At 39.4% G+C, this 19,404-nt stretch overlaps 1 protein-coding gene across 5 annotated transcripts in view; it reads left to right on the forward strand.

The window, feature by feature from the left end:
• The first annotated feature begins 13,619 nt into the window (after nt 1-13,619).
• LOC116044268 (SH3 and multiple ankyrin repeat domains protein 1-like) overlaps nt 13,620-19,404 on the forward strand; it is a 43,607-nt gene continuing 37,822 nt past the window's right edge. For 2 of the 5 annotated variants that reach the window (XM_035997543.1, XM_035997540.1), the window contains exons 1-2: nt 13,620-13,810; nt 14,144-14,197. The gene's annotated coding sequence lies outside the window, so the exon portion shown is untranslated. Of the gene's footprint in view, nt 13,811-13,856; nt 14,198-19,404 lie in introns of those variants that run through there. The other 3 variants (XM_035997541.1, XM_035997542.1, XM_035997539.1) reach the window with 2 other exon arrangements.

A 19,404-nucleotide genomic window follows, 5' to 3' on the forward strand; every position in this document is an offset into this window, starting at 1 on the left:
AAGTTGAGGAAGTGGCTATTAAGGCTGAGTCAGTGTTGCAATTCCAGTATCTACATATATTTCCCCTCTGCAAACCTATTTCTCCTCAATAGTGTTCCCAGTAGTATACCTAATGAGATCTTAACAGAACTTAACTAGTACAATTATAAATTGTGACAGAGGAAGACAACTAGAGAACTTTACCCCAGAAAGTACTGTATGCAGTACCCGGGAACCTAAGCACACAATATCATAACTACGAAAAACAGAGATGAAAGAGACACAGGGTTTTTCAAAGTAAATATAGAACACAAAGAAAAAAGAAGGTGAAACTAGAAGTAGATGGTTGAGAAAGCTTTTAGGGTAGTTACTTCTTTATGACCTCCTGAAAACCTTAACAGAGGGCAGTTAATACTTTCTGTATTACAATTATGAATGGAAACATATGCAAATGCTTTACCTTCCCAGCAGTGTTGGGCAAGTTACTTCCAAAATGGAATACATTATAAATTACTAGTTACTGTCATTTGAGAGTAATTAGTTATATTACAATATTACTGTCTCTGAATTGTAATGCATTACACTACTTTTGCATTACTTTTGAGTAGCAGAAGTTTGACATGGCAGGTAGCTTGTGAATTTCACCACCGGATCAATAGTCTCCTCTTTATCCACTTTAATACATCATAGATTATTCATATTATTTTGTATAATTAATATGAACTAGTGCAGTGCCCGTTGAAAATGTGCCTGTTTGGAATGGGCCGATTGCTTGGCCTGTGGTATTGCCTACCCCAAAATGACTTACAGAAGGACCCCAAACCACTTCATATGCAACTCCCCTGTATACCCTACTACTAACTTACTGATTTAGCTGACAGAGAACGTTGCAGATTCAGAATGTAATCACAAAATATCACAATGACAATGTGGAGTAATCAGACATTAGCGTTATGGACTCATGGCAGTGCGCTACACACCCGGCGCTAATCAGCACATATCTGCGTTCATCAACCACCAGAACCGGACTGTGTGTGTGTGTGTGTGTGTGTGTGTGTGTGTGTGTGTGTGTGTGTGTGTGTGTGCGAGAGAGAGAGAGAGAGAGAGAGAGAGAGAGAGAGAGAGAGAGAGAGAGAGAGAGAGCGAGAGAGAGAGAGAGCGAGAGAGAGAGAGAGAGAGAGAGAGAGAGAGATGTCTCTTGTCGTATGACTGTTAACTAATTTAACATTTCAGCAGAGGTGTTAATTTCCATACAGGTTTAGTGGCTTGACTGTTAACGGTGAAGTAGGGGATTTGATTCGCGGCGGTATTTTGGCGACGGTAATGTAATTAGTTAGCAGTAGACTGAATTAAGCCAGGGTGATCTGATGAAAAGTGATGAGAATGTATTGCATTGCACAGCGCTGTGAAGGAATAATCTCAGAGATTAGCCTACGTTATATTCTGCCTCTGGTTAGAAGTAGTGAATAGGCTACAGCTCACAGTAACTTAATACAATATAGTGTCTGGGTTTTGTTTAATATTTAGTGTTGGAAAATGGCATTTTGTTGAGTTTCATAGCGAAAAAATAGAGACGGAAAGCGTATAGCGCCTTTTTTACGCCAACCTTATTCGCCAACAGTCGCGATGTTCCTTTCAGCTACCCGCTCGTGCTCCTGGAAAGTGAAGAAAAGGAAGTTTGTTGTATCAAGCAATCATAACATAACATTGGAAGCAGGAAAAGAGTCAATGGCGGTAACACCCCTCTTTTTCCTGTGAAGAAATGTTTCGGTGAATTCTTTAAAAAACAAAACACCACTAAATGTTGCGTTAAAATGCGTTGTAACTCGCGTTACTGAGATTGTAACGGGTATAATATTACGGAAATTTAATTAGTAATGCATTGTATTACTGCGTTACAGCAAAAAGGAATACATTACTGTAATTGCGTTACTTTTGTAACGCGTTACTCCCAACACTGCTTCCCAGTCTCTGCTGCACTAAAAGAGGAGGTCTGACAAACTACAGTAGGGAGTAGAGCTGTAATCGGGCCTTAAAAGTTCGGCCCGACAAGGCCCGAGCCCGACAGAATTCGGCCCGAGCCCGACAGAATTCGGCCCGAGCCCGAAAAGTACATTTTGATTGACAGATTTTTAAAAGCCCGAACCCGTTTACAGCCCGACTGTACAAAAGGCCGTCTATCAGCAGTGATTAGAGTGCATGTCGGAAAATAGCGCGGACACGCGCTTTACTCCGCAAGCGGGCACACGCACCACTCGGCGGAAAAGGGAGAGAAAGAAAAAAGAGACTGCGCCGCACGCACAGAGCTCTTTTGTCTTCCGTCAAGAATGAGTAATTTATACACGTTTTAACATAATTTATTCATGACTAACGTAGGCTATAGGCCACTTGGAAGTTGGAACAAAGAAATAAAATAAGTCCTCCAGAAGCCAGCCTCTGTTTCACCTCCATTTTCACGCTAATTGAAACGCTTCACCTGACCGCTCGTTTACTGCGCAAGCCCGAGCCCGTGTAACATGATAGAAATTAAGACCGAACGGTCCCGTCGGGTTCGGGCAAAGATCTTCAGCTCTAGTAGGGAGACCGGGGATGGTTGTAACAAAGGGATAGTTGTAACAGCATCACTAGAAGTGTGCAGATTTTACAGCCAAAACATACATTTTCAGGTAAGAAAGTAATTTTTGGGACCAAGTCTATATTTTGATTAGTACTGATACTGTTGAAGTTTGAATTAGGTAACTTGTATCAGGTAAGGGACTGTTTGTTATTTAATTAAGGGGCCACCGGAGGAGTTTTGTGGCCTCTAACCTAAAAAGACTTGACGCTCCCCTCATCAGTAATTATTTTCCTATGACCCTCCCCTTGCATGCAAGTTTGCACTTAGCAAAGAAGTACAGATACCATTTGATTTTTACAGCCATGACATACAGGAGTTAACCTCTGCATTCTCATCTTACACATCACACTCCTCTGTTATGCTGTGGTGGCCATTTCAGTAGATTTACTCACTAACATTGTTGTGGAAACACAATAAGCATGGAAACTAAATGCACACTTCATGCGTTACTGCATTACTTAAAGTGCCCATATTATGAAAAAATCACTTTTTCTGGGATTTGGGGTGTTATGTTGTGTCTCTGGTGCTTCCAAACACATACAAACTTTGAAAAAAATACATCCATGCTGTTTAGAGTGAGATACAGTTTCTGAATGTGTCCTGCCTTCAGTCTCTGGGTGAGCTGTTCAAAATCGGCACGGCTTGTGACGTCACAAGCTGAAACGAGCAGGCTAACCGCAACCATTAGCTCGTAGCGTTAGCGTTAGCATGCTAACGCTAGCATGCTAACGCTAGCATGCTACCTCGTTCTCAATAGCAAAGCACTGCTACAACACACACAAGTTCACCATAATCTACAAAAGAACTACTTACATGTGCGCCCTCATTTAGAAGTCTCCCAGCTAATCCTGCCTTGTAACTGACCGAAGTTGTAGAAACAGCCTTTCTTTTACTGTCTATGGAGCTAGCTAGCTGACATGATCTACATCTGAGCTACTGAGCATGTGCAGTGCAATCAAAGATAGTACAGAAGAAGAAGAAGAAAAGAGGTCTCACTCTGTAGCTAAAACAGAGACCAGCTGAAAAGAGGATCTGCAGCAATGAGAGAGAGCGGTGCAGTACAACAAAAAGATGGTGTTTTTTGAAAATTAAACCATGTAAACCTATTCTGGTACAACCTTAAAATACAATTATGAACCTGAAAATGAGCATAATATGGCTGCTTTAAAATACTAAGTTACTCCTCTAGTAAACTAGTATTCATATGAAATAAAACAATAAAACATTGAGACCATTCAACAAAGGACACTGGGATATAACCAATTCAACACTGGTTGCTATGGACTTGTCACTAGGCTTCGTCATTGTATATTTTAGCACATAGATAAAGGTGCCGAAGCTGAACATTATATTCCAAAACACATGTTTATTTTTAATACAGATTTTAAGTTACATTGTAACAATTTAACAATTCGCCCTTATGAAATTCAATCGCGGCACGGCTGTTTTGGAACGCAATAGACTTGACAGATAGAATAGCTTAAATTCAACTAAAATGTAACAGTGAACACTCAGTGTTCGACCTACAGTCTGTTGAGATGCCTCTCCAAACGCAGAAACGAAGCGCAGTCACACCATAAAATGTTAAGACACGTTGAGAAAAAAGATCTGTATTTTGCCGTAATCCAATGACACGAAAAAAAAAGTAATCCACAGCGATCATCCACAAACAGAGTCACGGTGTATCCAGGAAGGCCTATACGAGTGTCACATTCACCAGCCAGCTCCAAACAGGTGAACGAGGCCTCTCCACTTCACCTTTAAACAAAGTGGAATAAACATATAAAAGTCCAAATCTACACAAAACCCGCAATCAATTAGTAAGTTCACATCACATTTATATACATGGCATTTAGGAAACCTTTATTGCAAGGTTGGCACGGCAAGATGTCCAGACTTAGTGCCAGGGGCGCACGCCAGGAATTTTGGGCCCCATGACAAAAAATCAAATTGGGCCCCCTCTGTGCAGCTGTTGTCCCCACATCTCTAGGACCTAACTGGTTTGGATGGATTGCGGGAATGGGGGTGTTTGTTATTATTAGAAAATTTTGAGCATTAAACACTTAATTTCCTGCATTCTGGTGAATTTGTATGCACCTATATCTACCTTTTTCTGAATCAATTTATGCTGGAAATATCTTTATGTAAAGGGAAACATAGATTATAATCCAAATATAAAAACATAATGGAATATATTGCAATAAGGCTCTCAGGCATTCTGTATTGCTTTCATCTATTTATTCTCCTGTAGATCGACTTTTCTAGTTATATCTGAGTCACCACACACGTCGCCTAGGCATCATTTACTCCTTCCTTCTCTTTTGCATCTTTTGTTGAGGAAGTAACCTCCTTAAATGTGCATATGACAATCATTCACCTCAATGATACATGAATTCATTTTAATTTATTAATAAACCCCTGGACTGTAATATTGTTAAGTTTGAGCAAGATTTCTGCTTATGTTCAAAACTTTGTGCACATTCAAAATATATCTGTGTTCTCTGAGATTTGGAGATCTCAGACCTTCTGACAGACACAGGGCCCCGTTTGGGTCTCTGGTCTCTGAATGAGCGAACCTTTAGGGAAGTGGCTGTACGCTGCTCTATGCTGCTCTATGCTGCTCTATGCTTTTTTTTCATTGGTTGTTGCATTAAATCTTACCCAGATACAATAGTGTTTTTTTCTGATCGGCTATTGTGTAGCCCCTTTCTTTTTTTTGATTGGCTGATAAGTGGCAGGCTCAACTAAGAACTCCAGGGGAGACGCGCTTGATTCCTGCCGGTTCCATAGGCAGAGCGGCGCGCCAGAGAAATTTTGGGCATATTAAATATATTATAAATATTTTTTCCGCGTGAGAAATACAACGTGTGGCGGGAGTGCGTGACAAAAGACCGAAATGAGTGACTGACTGTCACGCTCAATGTGTGACACTTGAGAGCCCTGCAGAGAAATCCCCACAGACTCCCTGCTATGATGCTAACTGGCATGTCATTGAACACAATGTTGCTCACCTTCTTCACTGGGACAGGGAGGGGCACAGTTAGGGGGAGACTGGAGTGCTGCTGACTCATCTGTTGTTAAGTCTGCTAAAAGGGGCAGGGACAATGATTTAATATGAATATCTTGCTAAACGTTTCCCTGCACTGATTAAATGGTGATTAAATGTAGGCTAACACTGGTCTGTAGCTAGCTAGCTTATTTCACTATGGACATTAAGCCAACAGGTTAATACCACTCACAGACTATAGGCTACCCACCTTTCTTGGTGAAAAACTGGGTTACAGTTTGACACCCTTTCCTTTGTCTTTCCTCTCTTTCCTTTTTTGAAAACCAGATTTTGATTTAACGTTACTTGACGTCACTATAGTTCTGCATCTGCAACTAAACACCATCACTGAGTCTGAGTCATGGATGTATTAAGAGAACTGGATACAGTGTTCGGCAGGAAGCCCTGTACGTTCCAATGAGAGTGCTCAAAAGCGCATAAAGCAAACATGGAGCTCGGCTCTTCCGCATTGTTGGCCCATAACGCTGGTTGGCTCACGATGGGCATGCGCACTAGCAACAATTTGTTTGCGTTGTCGTAGCAACCAGTAGCAACATGCGCGTTCATGAGCTTCTCTGTCGTGTCTCTTACAAGTGGCGAACTCATGAACTCGCCATTTTCATTGTCTAAAATATTCACTAACGTTAAACATTGTTTTCGTTGTTCCCGATCGTTTACATGCTTAGCTAAATAAACGATAGATGTATTTAGCTAGACAACCAAGGAGATTTAATAATTATGTTGTGCTACTAGCTAGCTACCTACTAACTAGCGCTAGCTAGCTGTTAGCCTGCAGTTTCGTGAACAGAGCTCATCCATGGCTTCAGCTCTCATCCACGTTACAAGCTTTACAGCATACAGCCCTCGGATGTATCATAAGAGAGAACCAAGGCGATGTAATCACAATGTCTGTAGTAGGGTGATTCTCCAACTAGGAGCACTTTTGGCACTGTGAGCTTATGGAAATTTCACTCTCTTAAAACACACTTAAAACAATCTTCCTAGCTTCATTCATTTGTCTTCTAACACAATATGACAGTGGGCAATTTTAGAATTCCATGGAATATTATTATTTTTAACAGTTTTTCTGAAGAGCGCTTTCAAAGATGTCATTTCCACCACTTCTCAATTTATGTATTTTATTACAACATAATATTGTAAAACTGATTATATAAGATGATGTATCAGTCAACAACATCAGTGGCTACCTAATCATGTAACAAAATAAATCTTAATACTTCATGAACTTAATAAATTTTTATTTAAAGTTGCTAAATGCCACGAGTTGCCACAAGTTGGAATTTTTGCCTACAGCATTTCATTTTTGCTCAGGTCTATGTTTATTTTTAAGTCACTCACACATATATTGTAAGTAATGAACTATCAATACTTGATTTAAAATACATTTAGATCCACATCATTGGTTATTCTTATTTTTTTTCTTAAAAACTGTGTAGTGGTGGAAAGTGGTGGAAATGACGGTTTATGGTGGAAAGATTGTTTCTGTTCATTTTTACTTAAATTCCCAGTCCAAAATATTTTAAAACCATGTATTTTATTATTTAACATATATGAGTTGAATAATATACCCAGTTTAAAGATAATGTTTTTAGTTTTAAAAATAATGATTACAAATTATATGAACCTCAAAACATTCATTTCATTCAAAAAAGCTGTAAATCTCTGAAAAGCTTTGATCTATCTCTCCTCACTTTCTTCCTACCCCTGGATGTAGATCTTCCCACTATGGGGGGATTGTCTGGGGTGTGTTTGGTGGCCAACACAGCGTTTGTGGTGGCTATACAATGTCGCCGGTTTCGCTGATTGATCTTTCACTGTTTTCTTTTTCTTTCCTTCTCCTTACTGGAGACCTCTAAGATTGATTTCACTATTCCTCTTTCTTTTTTCCTGCGATATCTTTCTCTGTCCTTTTCTAGTTTCTGTTGATGTTTAACTGGATCGGCTTTTATTCTGTCCCTGTATTCCTGTGACTTCTTGGCCATCGACTTCGGCATCTTAAATATAAATATAGATAAATAAAAATAAATATGGAGTGTACTGGAATGGTGATATATAAAGTTCTCAGTCCAAAAGCACAAATATGTCAGAAGAACATGCAAATAGTGCACAAAAATGGCATATATATCATGTCCAAAGCTACGCCTGTAATTTCTCAGAGGTGGAAATGACATTTTAGCAGTTTTTCTGCAATATTAGCACACCCTCATGTCAGGCTTAGCTAGTTTTGGACTTAGCATGTTGTTTACTCGTAATAAACATAAATACATTATTTTCATATTTGTTGTACATAATTCAACCGATCTACAGCCAAGGTGGAAATGACGCTGAATAAAAATACTCTGTATAAAAGCTTGAGTTACCTTGATTTATTTTCTTGTGCTGAAGAGCACATGTGCCTGAAGTTTCATCTTCAACTAACACTTTTTTTCACAATTATTTCCATGGTTACCAAGTAAATAAAATATTTAAGGTGGCTCTATTAAGGTGGATTTTGTTGAGGGAGGTGGAAATGACGGAAAACCTGGGGACAGACTTATTTTATTCCAAAAATAGTTTAAAATTGTGATATGCATATGGAATTTCGATGGTATGATATTATTTTATTTGTCCTTAAGACAAACATATTAAAAAATATTTTTAAATTGATCCTTTAATATAATTTTTTAACATTCAAAGAGGGCCAGTCTGGGTTGGGGACAAAATGAAAAATCTGCTAATAAACAGCCTTGCAAAAGCATTTTTAAAAGAAAACAGGGGCAAGATTTGGTGGTAACTAGGATGTTGGAGCATGAACTTCATAATGACAATGTATTGTGCATTTGTTTGTTTATTTATTTACAAAAAAAAGGCCAAGGACACAAAAGTGCCTGTAGTTGGAGAATCACCCAGTAACGTTATGTAGTAGGCATATAGCTAGCTATGTATAGATCTTAATACAGCCATGCTAGCTACCCCTGATGTTAGCAACTAGCTAGCTAGCCGATAGCCCGCCAGTTTGGGAAACGCTAATGACGTTACATCCACGTAGCTAACAGGCTTTACAGCAGCTACATACATACATCCCTGGGATGTATCATGACTTCATAAGATAATACCATGGACGTAATAATAGAACACATGGTGAATTACAACCATTAGCTATATCCATTATTATAGCTAGCTACATGAGCTCGGGAGAACAGTCATATGAGCGGGCGGGCGCAGTCCCGCGGCTCTACTCGCGTCCACTATGCACGTTCATCATGCCAAATCTAATAATTCTGGATTCGCTTCTAGTGAATGTTAAAAATGTTAAAAACGTAACGTTTTAAACAAGGACCCTTTCAGTCTTCGGGCTGGTAAGTTGATATACCCAAAAACAAATTATCCGCTGAAATATAGACGTTTCTTTCGCCATGCAAAGTCTATGTGAAAAGTCTTTCTGGGCCATGGGGTGCAGTACCACCGTTATCCGCTAAGCCCATGGTGGCTTTTAGACTCGGCGCTCTTCCTGGGGGCTTGGTCTGAGTGCGCTACGGCAGGACCAAACCATTTCATGCAGATACAGGGGGGTGGTTGGTCTATATGGATGTTTACTTTTTGGTCAATGGGGATATTTAACTTTTACTGACAAAAACAAGTAAAAACAAAGAGATCATTCATTTTATTATTATATTTGAAATATATATACTGAATGATGATGGTTTAATAATTTTAGTTAAATTAGTTTTTACCTATTTTTTGGGGCCCCTGTCAGTCATGGGCCCTTGGAATTGTCCTAACTTTTCCCCCCTATAGGCACCCCTGCATAGTGCAACAGTAACTTTAGTTTTTTGCGTCCTGCTGCTCCCATCGTCAGCCAGGTAATATTTTTTTTACTAAAGCAGTATATGAAATCAGATGTATTACCTATCACCATTTAGTTGTTTTGTGTTATTTAAGATATTTATAAAATATCTGGTCATGCCAGATGTAATTATTCCACTCATTTTTTAAACAATACAATTACCCGTTTGAGCCACCAGGGGGGCAGTGCTCCTCCTGCCCCTCCCCCAGCAAACTCCGCGTATGCGGTCAGACCCATCTGCTAGGGGGCCGAGACTGAGAGCTACATGGATAAATATGCACCAAACAAGCCACTTTGAAATTTTGCTCTTTTCATGAATAAAAAAGTTGGGTGTTGTACTGTCACAGAGGAGTGAAGAAACTAGTATTCACATTTAAGAAGCTGGAATCAGAGAATCTTTTTTTTTCTCCATAAAATGACTCAACCCGATGAATTGATTTTTCGAAAGAGTTGAGTTAATCGATAATCTAAATATAATAATAATAATAATAATAAATAATCAAAAATTACCACTGTTTATTAATTGGTTTCCAAGTTTCCAATGTTTCTGAGAAATGGAGAAACTGCCACAGCTAAAGGGTTCAGCCCTTACAGAGAAAGCAGAAACCACATGAATTATGTTGAGTTGTTGGTCACCGTTGACAACAGTGAGGTGTGAGGTTTGAGGCTAAAAGAGGACATCAAAATATAGTTTTGTTTTAAAATGACATTAAAATCATCAGTCAACATGTGACAATTACTATTAATCGATACACAGATAAGAAGGGATATTGTGACACACTCAAAGAGCTTAATAGGACATAGTTATATAGCACTTTGTAATGGTTTATGTGCAGGTCATTTCAGGACACTGTGGTTTTAGATAGCATAGGAACCAGCTCTTGCACAGATATTATTTCACGTCAGCACCATCTTCTTTCACACAGTCTCGAAAAGCAGAACACATATTTTAATGCCTATAAAACTCACGTACTGCTCTCCTGCACCTAAAAAAATGTTGCATGCAAGCTAAGTGACTTAAACATCCAAAAGCATCAAAAGATCGGTGTATTCTCCTGTCAGAAAAACTGTATGGAGATGTTTCAAAGCAAAAATGCTAAAAAGGCACCAACAGATACTCACATGGTGTGACACGACCAAAACTAAATGTGTTGTTTCTGTTTCTTTGTCTTGTTTCTTAGAATCCAAACAATGTTTTATTTAGTGCAGTGGGGACATTTTCGACTTACTGTAGCAACACTTAATTCCTGTTATTACACATAGTTTCATAATTCTCTTTACTTTGATAAGAGGATGATAAAATCAGACCAACAAGCCACAGTATGAAGGTTGAAACACCTATTTTGAGCAACTACATTCCAAGAACTACAACGAATGTTAACACATTTCTGAGCAGAAAAAAAGAGCAACATTCTGAGAACTGTTTCATTGCTCACTGTAGTAGTTCCGCTGCTGCATACCACACCTCCACACTCACATTTAAAAAAAAAAACATAGTTTGATGTCTCTGTTTCAGTTACTTGAAATGGCCACCAGAGTCCAGCACTGCGTTGAGAAGATAATTCATGAAAAAGGCCTTACTGCAGGTTTGAGCCTGTATGTGGCTGACGGTGTCTGCACAGTAAGCAGCAGTTTCATTCCACATCATATGATATATAAAACGTTTTAATTTCAATAGTGAGTAACTATTTAGGGCTGTGAATTTGCAAAGCAGTCTTATAGTCTGCGTGCAGCAGCCACAAGTAGTGAGTCACAAAATGTTATTGTATCATTTGAGTAATATTCATATCAATTGAGTTGCCGTATTCACACTCGAAAATCTACAGACATCATTTTATGTTATAAGCTATTGATTTGAAGCAAACCCCTCTCTGTGCCTCACAGCTTAATAACTATCAATAATCAATAATTTTCTCTCATCCTGCCCTCTACTCCCATCTCTTCTTCTGCTTTGTTTTCATTTTCATTCTGACTCTACTACTCTACTAAGTAAGTGCACTCACTAAAACACACAAATAAATAATTAAAAACCTAGCCAGCATATTCTTACTACTGTATGGTCTATCTGCCCGTGACCCACTTTTCTCTCCTTGCCTTTGGCATGAGAGAGGCGTTCACACAGAAAGCACAGGGAAAGCTAGTTTCTCATTCTCAGAAAAAAAGGACACTGGGCAGCAAAGGCAGCGGAAGCACCAAGATAGGATGGAAGTGTGATGAATACACACCATGGAGTGTAGCACCATTAAAGGAGAGCACCCACTAGAGCTCTTATCAAGAGTTGCAATGCAGGTGTCATGTCGTCCTTAAGAGGTGGGATATGGCAGGATTCAGAGTGTACTATTGTGTGCATTAATGTATTTCAACCCAGCTCGCCTTCCTCTGTCCTCCAATGTTCTTTTTGATTATCTCTAAAAGCAACCCTAAAGCAAGCATAAGGACAGTTATCATGCACACACTCCAACTGAATGATTGGGGTGGAGGTGCAATGTGCATGTCATACCTCTCTCTCACTCTCTCAGCAATGTTTCCCTGTCATGTTCAATATCTAATAGAGGCAACAATACCATACAAATAATCAGCGCTATCAGTCCAGTTAGTGTATTTGTTAATTAATACTGGCACAAGCAGTGACTAGCAGATCAGTACATTTCATCCGAAGTGCTTGTTAAAACCATCTCCCACCACACCAACGGCCTGAATCTAACAATTTCCTTAACCTTTCAAAACCGACAATCACCCCCACTTTACGATTGCCATGTGTGAGGAGGTGAGCAACTTGGTAGGTTTGAAACATCTCTCTATTTTCATTTTTCCATCACTTTTGAGCGCACAACCAAGTACAACACCATGGATTGGATAGACATGGAAGAGTGTGGTAGTTGTCAACATCTATACACACTTTTGTCTTCAGACGTGATTGGACGACATGTCGTAATAGCTAATTAGTTTTAACCATCTCCCAACCTTAAGATAACACATCAGCGTTAAGGTCATTGGTCTTTAGATTTTAGAACAAGGACAGAAATACATGTTTTTTTCTGTTAACACTGTATGAACCTAAAGATCACACAGAGGTCCGATCCTATGTTCTAAGATAAGGTGTAGAGGATGCAAAAAAATATATGATTAAAAACATTCAAACAAATTCCATGTTTTTGTTATATTAGTCTATATATTAATCTTCATTTTTCAGTTGTATATTTTATGTTTTTATGTAAAGCACACCATGCTTTCCTTCTTCATAAAATATGCTATATACTGTACATTTGATAGTTTGCCATGCTTGTAGTTATGGCGTTTGCATCAGGTCCGTCAGTTTGTTACTTAAGTGTCAGGGTTCTAATTTAAGACTTAAATTGTAGTACACTCATAGGCCAATCGGTTTTAATTCTGAATGGATATCTGTTACATTACTATCTTTTAAAGTAGGACAAATTTGACGTTTGATTGTAGTTCTCCCCCCAGATTAATCAGTGTATGTTTTTAAAGGGTCAGTTCACCCAAAGCACTAAAAGCATAGGCTGAGGTCTGTGGATCATGCAGAATTAACGGGACATTGTTTCTGCTGCTGTTGATCCTTTCAAATATATTTTTTCAATTTGGTGAGCATAACAAACACAATGTTCTTTAGCTTCACTGATCTGGGATTTGGTCAGAATTCCCAGCAGCAGAAGTATTTTAAAAGTTCACTTAATAAAACCAGAAATGTTCGCATGGCAAGATACCACAAGGGGTAACTGAAAAAAATAGGTTTTTGTATTTTTGTGTGAGTGATTTAGTGATTTAAATGACAGAATTTAGAGTCAGACCAGTGGTCTTTGACAGATTCATGAATATTGCACAACGTATTCCACACATGTAAATGCAATATCTGTCGTCTTGTATTTCTACCGCTTAGGTAATAAAGCCACATTTTATGAATGGAAAAAATGAGTCAGGAAAAGCAGTTCTTTATTTCTATGAGGACCTGTTAGAATCAAAGACACAAGGGAGACAAAGAAGCGGCCTGAATCCATCCACTGTGCGTGAAAGACAGGGAAAGATAAAGGGGGAGGGAATCGTATCATGTGTTTAGATTGATGGAGTGACTGAAATAATGAGTAAGAGAGGGAGGAGAGGTTGGAATGTGTGGTGAAACAGTGAGAGACAAAAAAGACAAGAGTGAGAGGGAGTAATGAAGAAAAGTGGGGATAATTTAATAGAAGAGCACTTGGGTGCGAGAAAGGAAAGCAGAGAGAGCAACTGACAGATGGATGGTGGAGAGTCGGTACCCAGTGGAAGTACAAAGAGAGGAATGAGAACGGCGAGAGATCAATCTGAAGTAAGAGAGAGAGAGGACGCCACGCTGGAGAGAGGGTGCATGAATGTGTGTGTAATAGAGAGAGGGAGAGAGAGTTGGCTATACTGGGGCATAGAGTAGGTGAAAGAGTGTGTGTGTGAATGAAAAACAGAAAGAGAGGCTGCACAATACACTGGCTCAATACTGGCTCACACCGATGCACATTTAAAGACTAGAAGGCATGAAAATGTGATTTTGAAAGAGAAAAAGCATATCACTTTTTCTTGTTTTTCCTCATCTATATTTCATCAACTGGATCTTTTTCTCAATTTATAATCCCGGCCCCCTTTTTTACTCTCTTTGTGGTTTATCAAGGAAGTCGCTGCGGATACAACGAGGAGCAACACAGCCTGAACTGCAGACTAAAAGGTATTTACTTTTTCATGTTCATGTTTACTCTCAATTTTGGATTGAAATGAATAACCTCAATACAGTTGCTGTGCTTATCTCACAATCAAAGTAATGTAAAGTGTTTATAATACAAAAAGAAACAGTGAATGATTATAGTATACTAAAGACAGTGATGATAGAAGCATTGTGTGTGAACTCTAAAATGAATTTAAAAGACAGGCATTTAGAAGTATTGGGCACACAAAGAAAGAAGAAATGATCTTTAGCAGCAAGGTGTGTGTGTGTGTGTGTGTGTGTGTGTGTGTTTGAGGGTGAAAGTCACAGCGCTTTACAAAAAGAATGGTGTGCTGCTAAAAATGTGACGGGGGGCGGGGGTGTTACACGTCCTCTGAGGTCTGATTCCTATGATTTATGTAGGTGGGCAGGAAAAGCAAAGTGGGACAGAGAAAGAATTGCAAAGATCACAGAGCCTATAAAGAAAACTGTATAGTAGTTGCACAGGTCACTCCAAAACAGTTTTAAGACTGGTGAGAGTGCTCTGCTGTTTATTAGCTATTGTATACAGCATAAGGAAACTGTAATGAAGATTATGGAGATTTGTCTGCTTGTAGTTAATGTGAGTCATGGAAATTAAATTAAGAAAAGAAACATTAGGGTGACATTCTAACTAAAAGCATTGTTGTCTGGCATTTTCTTCTGGATACAGTGGGCAGTGATGGTGGAGAAGTTCATTTCTCTAAATGAGCCTTTCATGCTGAATCCAACTCTATGGCCATAATTGAATCCCTTATGACTAGTTAAGACCCTGTTTCATGTAGATTATTCCATGTTCATTAAGAATCAGAATAGCACATTGCAGTATTTTACAACCACTCCCCCACAGTTACAAAGCAGGCTATGACCTGTTGTTTTACAGTGATACATGCACCAGAATTAATGGGGAGGATAATTGATATAGATAACATAAGGTAGAAATCAGCCAGGGAGTCAGGTGAAAGGAATATTAATACTTGTGCTTATGTAAAGCCTACATTTATGTAATACCTATATTAATACCATCCAGACACTTACAGCGTTGTATTACATTTAACAAATTCAAACGAGAGCTCATCAACACCCACATTTCACACACTTCTTTAGCTGCGACTTGTCAAACTTGTTACCTGCTCGCAGTATTTACGGAGTCAGCTGGTGGAAAGGTGGAAACCCTCTAAGGACTCCAGAGAACTAACTCTCACACATTTGCATGCACACACACACACGCACACACACGCACACACACACGCACACACGCACACACAACACACACTCACACACACACACACACACACACACACACACACGCACACACACACACACACACACATATATATATGACCAAACGCCTCTGTGCACTTTCATCCTATAGCGGCAACATAATTGACTTTGCACAGCCTCCTAAGACCTGCCCCACATGCTGTAATGCACAATAAGCAATACTGGCTTTAAAAGCAAATTTTTCTATTGGCAAAGTGCACCTGGGGGAATTAATTTGGAAAAGGAAGAAAAAAAACAGGGCAATTTAAAGCAGAGTGGGCACACTAAGATTAATGGCTTCCAAAGAAACACAGAACAATTGATTATAATGGAACAAAGAATGTCGGATGACGTTATCAACGCCAGGGAGGGACTGAGTGATTATACGTAATGTGTTAGTAATGCCAAAAAAACAAGTAATGCCAAAAGACAGTGTTATTATGAAACAATTGAGAGGAAGATGAAATACATAAATTACACTGAATTGGCTACTTCTTAATGTGTCTGTGGAGATGTTTGTGTCTCTCTGATTCAGAAAATTTCCACCACCACTGCCTACTTATTTCCACTCCATCCTGTCCTGTCTCATGCTGTTCTTTCCTGCCCGGTACTGTTCTGTCCTCTCCGATCTCTGCAGGAAGAGCATGAGTCGATACACAGGCCGGTCAGTGCAGCAGATGTGACAGTGCTATATGGTCCAGTAATTCTCCAGGGTTTGGTGTGGAGAAAGGGTAGGAAAAAAGACTGACATGCTGAGAAAATATTTTCAGTGACAGCTCACTGCTGTGGAGGAGTACAGTTTGACTCTATTAGCTGCAAGCTACTACTGTATCTATGGAGCAGAAATGCAAAACCCACAACAAAATGTTCCTTAAATCAGTCCCATGGGAGTATTAAACTGGGCTACAGCTGTATGGAGCTAAGTCTGTGCAAAGAAATGCCACAGACCAACTTCGGTCTGACATTTAAAGTGACATTAAATAACCTTGAGAAGTAATTTCTTGTTTAAATCAAAATTAGCATCTAATATGATTTTGAATGAACTTCTAATTGTTATTTGTGGAGCTGGCAGTCTTATTGTTGTGCTAATTAAGATAATACGGGAGAGAAGAGCTGTTTCCCCTGACTCTGCAGGCTTTTATTATTACATACAGAGAGATTTCCCCCAGGGAAAAGATCTGGAGGATTGCCATAAGCCTTGAAAACAGAAGTCAGCAAACTGCAACACATCCACCATTATGAAGAACTGAAATAGCTCACGCTTTACAACTTTTAGTTAATATTTGCTCTGATTACAGGGACTTTATCAGGAAACAGCTCTATGTACTTGGCCGCGTTTAAAGCAGGACACCAGTTAGAGTCTAAAGTGTGTAAATCAACAGGAGTAATACATCACACGATGACAGAGCTGTAGCACAAGTGGGTGATCATAGACCTTTAGCTATAGCATAAAAGACTTACCTCATTAACCTCACTGCTTGCTGATGTAATCTAGCTTCTGGGTTGCTGAGCAGTCTGTTTCAAGCCAGCAGGGTCAGATGGCACTTTAGCTGGTGTTTTTTTGGCTCAGTTTAGGGTTGTAACAAGGTAGTGTAGATCTGATTAGAGTCAAGAGCAGGTGTAAAGAACACGCTTTCCACAAAATATCTTGGAGGGAAAGTGCACATTTAATACCTTCATTGCTTTTCCTGTCTAACATTCAACCTCGGTTTCTAAAGAGATGCTCTCCCAAAACAGATGATGGTCCCATTTGATTGCAAATACTACATGTATCCCCACACTTTCTCTTACCATCTTGCTTATTAGACAATCCAAAGTATATAGTGTAGTAGTCATAAGTAGAGTATAAAGTTAAGAATGAAGGTTCTTCCTGTCTGTAGAGCCAATTACACCCCATTACATGGTAGGTGGATGAACTGTAATGGGGTCCGACAGGCATCGACATGGTCCTCACTTTGTCAGCCATGTCTAACAGCATTTATTAGTATCTTGTTGACTTTTGTCTCTCAGTGTTACCTTTATGTCAATGGACTTGCAAGGTAAGTGAAACTGTCACTAGTGGACAGTCTATTTGCGGCTATTTATCTGCCATAAAATCCACCCTAAAGCCTTAATCCTGCACCCATCTCTGTGTGTCTGACTAGCTTGTCTGTGGCCTGCTTTCATTGTATTTGAGGCCTGAGGTCTTTAGTCAGCTCTGGGACAAGTATAAAAAGTAAAAGATGCCCTTGAAAAAGTTACTTGATACCAGGAATTGTAGTAGGTATAGGTCTGTTTTATTAGAAATGTTTGACCGCATCGGCACTTCCCGAAGTCATTTGTTGTTGCGAAGCATAAGGCAACTGGCTGCACAGTTGCCTTTGAAGTCTCTGTTTTCATGACATTTTAATGCATTAATGCATTTAATGCATATCATGTGTGGAGAGTGAAAGGGAAGTTTGTGTTATATGAAATCAGCTATTTTACTTTTGTTCGCAATTGCACCAACTTATGTTTATGTATTTCAGATAATCAGTCAAAGTTATTAGAGACTGGGTGTTGTGCACCCACACAAACTAGTGTCATACACTTAAGTTTGGTTTCAGTGCTGCTACAGACATGTGCACGTGGACCTGGGACCTGGTGTCATTTAATTAGTTGCTGAAGGGAAGACTTCATTACTAAACAGGAACAATGTGTCTCATAGATTGGCCCACATGAATGAGCTCATTAAACTGATATACTAACCGACAATAACAACTGGGAAATATCAAGTTGTTCTAAGACATTAAGTGTGCTTCTTCATTAATATTATATTAAGACTGAAGGTGCAGATCAAATCATGTTCGCACGGTTTGAAACAATATATTGTGCAGAGGTTCTCAATCTTGGAGTTGGTATCCCACATGGGGGTGACTTGATTTGGGGACGGGGGATGTAGGAAATTTGTAAAACAGAAATATTTGATTGATATATTTGAACAAAAGAGTCGACTTTGCATACATTTTACTTTCTATATCATCCATGTATAGTTTAGGAATGTAATACAAATCTATGCTATACTTAGATTCACATAACTTCATCAAAATGTGCAGACCTGAAAACAGGATCATGGGCCAGAAAAAGTAAAAGTTTAGAACCCTGATTTAGGGATTTCTGTTGTGTGTAAGCTTTAGCTACTGTATCAAACAATGTTTACGGGAAGGGGGAAGTCTCAAAAATAGCGCAGGGGATGTTCACTCCTAAATCAGTGCTGCATTGAGGTCTCCCAGTCCATCTAGCCAAGTTTAGCCCAAGCAAGGCCCTCAGCGCATGCACCACCTGACCCAATTATATCCAGTCTGAGGGGAAAGATAGCCCACTTTGATCTACACGAGACACGAGTCTGGCACTAAATGCTGCTTTCTGCTAGACATTCAGGACAGATGTGTTTTGAGTGCTGCTTAAAGAGTCAAACTTTGTGTGCGATCACAGGGTATGTGTGTATGCGCATGCACACGTGCTTAGAACATCAGGCGAGCGGTGTGTAACCTACAAAGTAAGCCTTGGCCCCTTTTTTCTTAAAAAAGATCGTCCTTGGTGAGGGGGCGATAGGGAGGATCAAGCTGAAACGCAGATCAAAGGAGCAGCATGTTTATTGTGAAATAGAGAGCTTGGAGTAATTATTTTAATCATCCACTTAATTACTGATTAGCAGTGTTATCGTTTTTTGCTTGATTAACATCAGATATGCAATTGACTAACAGGCGTCTGTTTGTGTTGGATAGGAGAAGTTCCCCTCCCCCGCTGAGGGAGATTCCAGAATGGGTGCATGGAGGATGAATCTATTGCTGGTATTGTTATCTGCCTGTAAAATGAATGAAGGGCGCCATGATTGTCAGTTAAGCATTTACATTTCATCTGATATTATCAAGCACAGATTTAATTACAGCTTGAAAATGCTGAGCCCT

The sequence above is a fragment of the Sander lucioperca genome, chromosome 22, assembly GCF_008315115.2.
Source record: "Sander lucioperca isolate FBNREF2018 chromosome 22, SLUC_FBN_1.2, whole genome shotgun sequence".
Lineage (NCBI taxonomy): Eukaryota > Metazoa > Chordata > Actinopteri > Perciformes > Percidae > Sander > Sander lucioperca.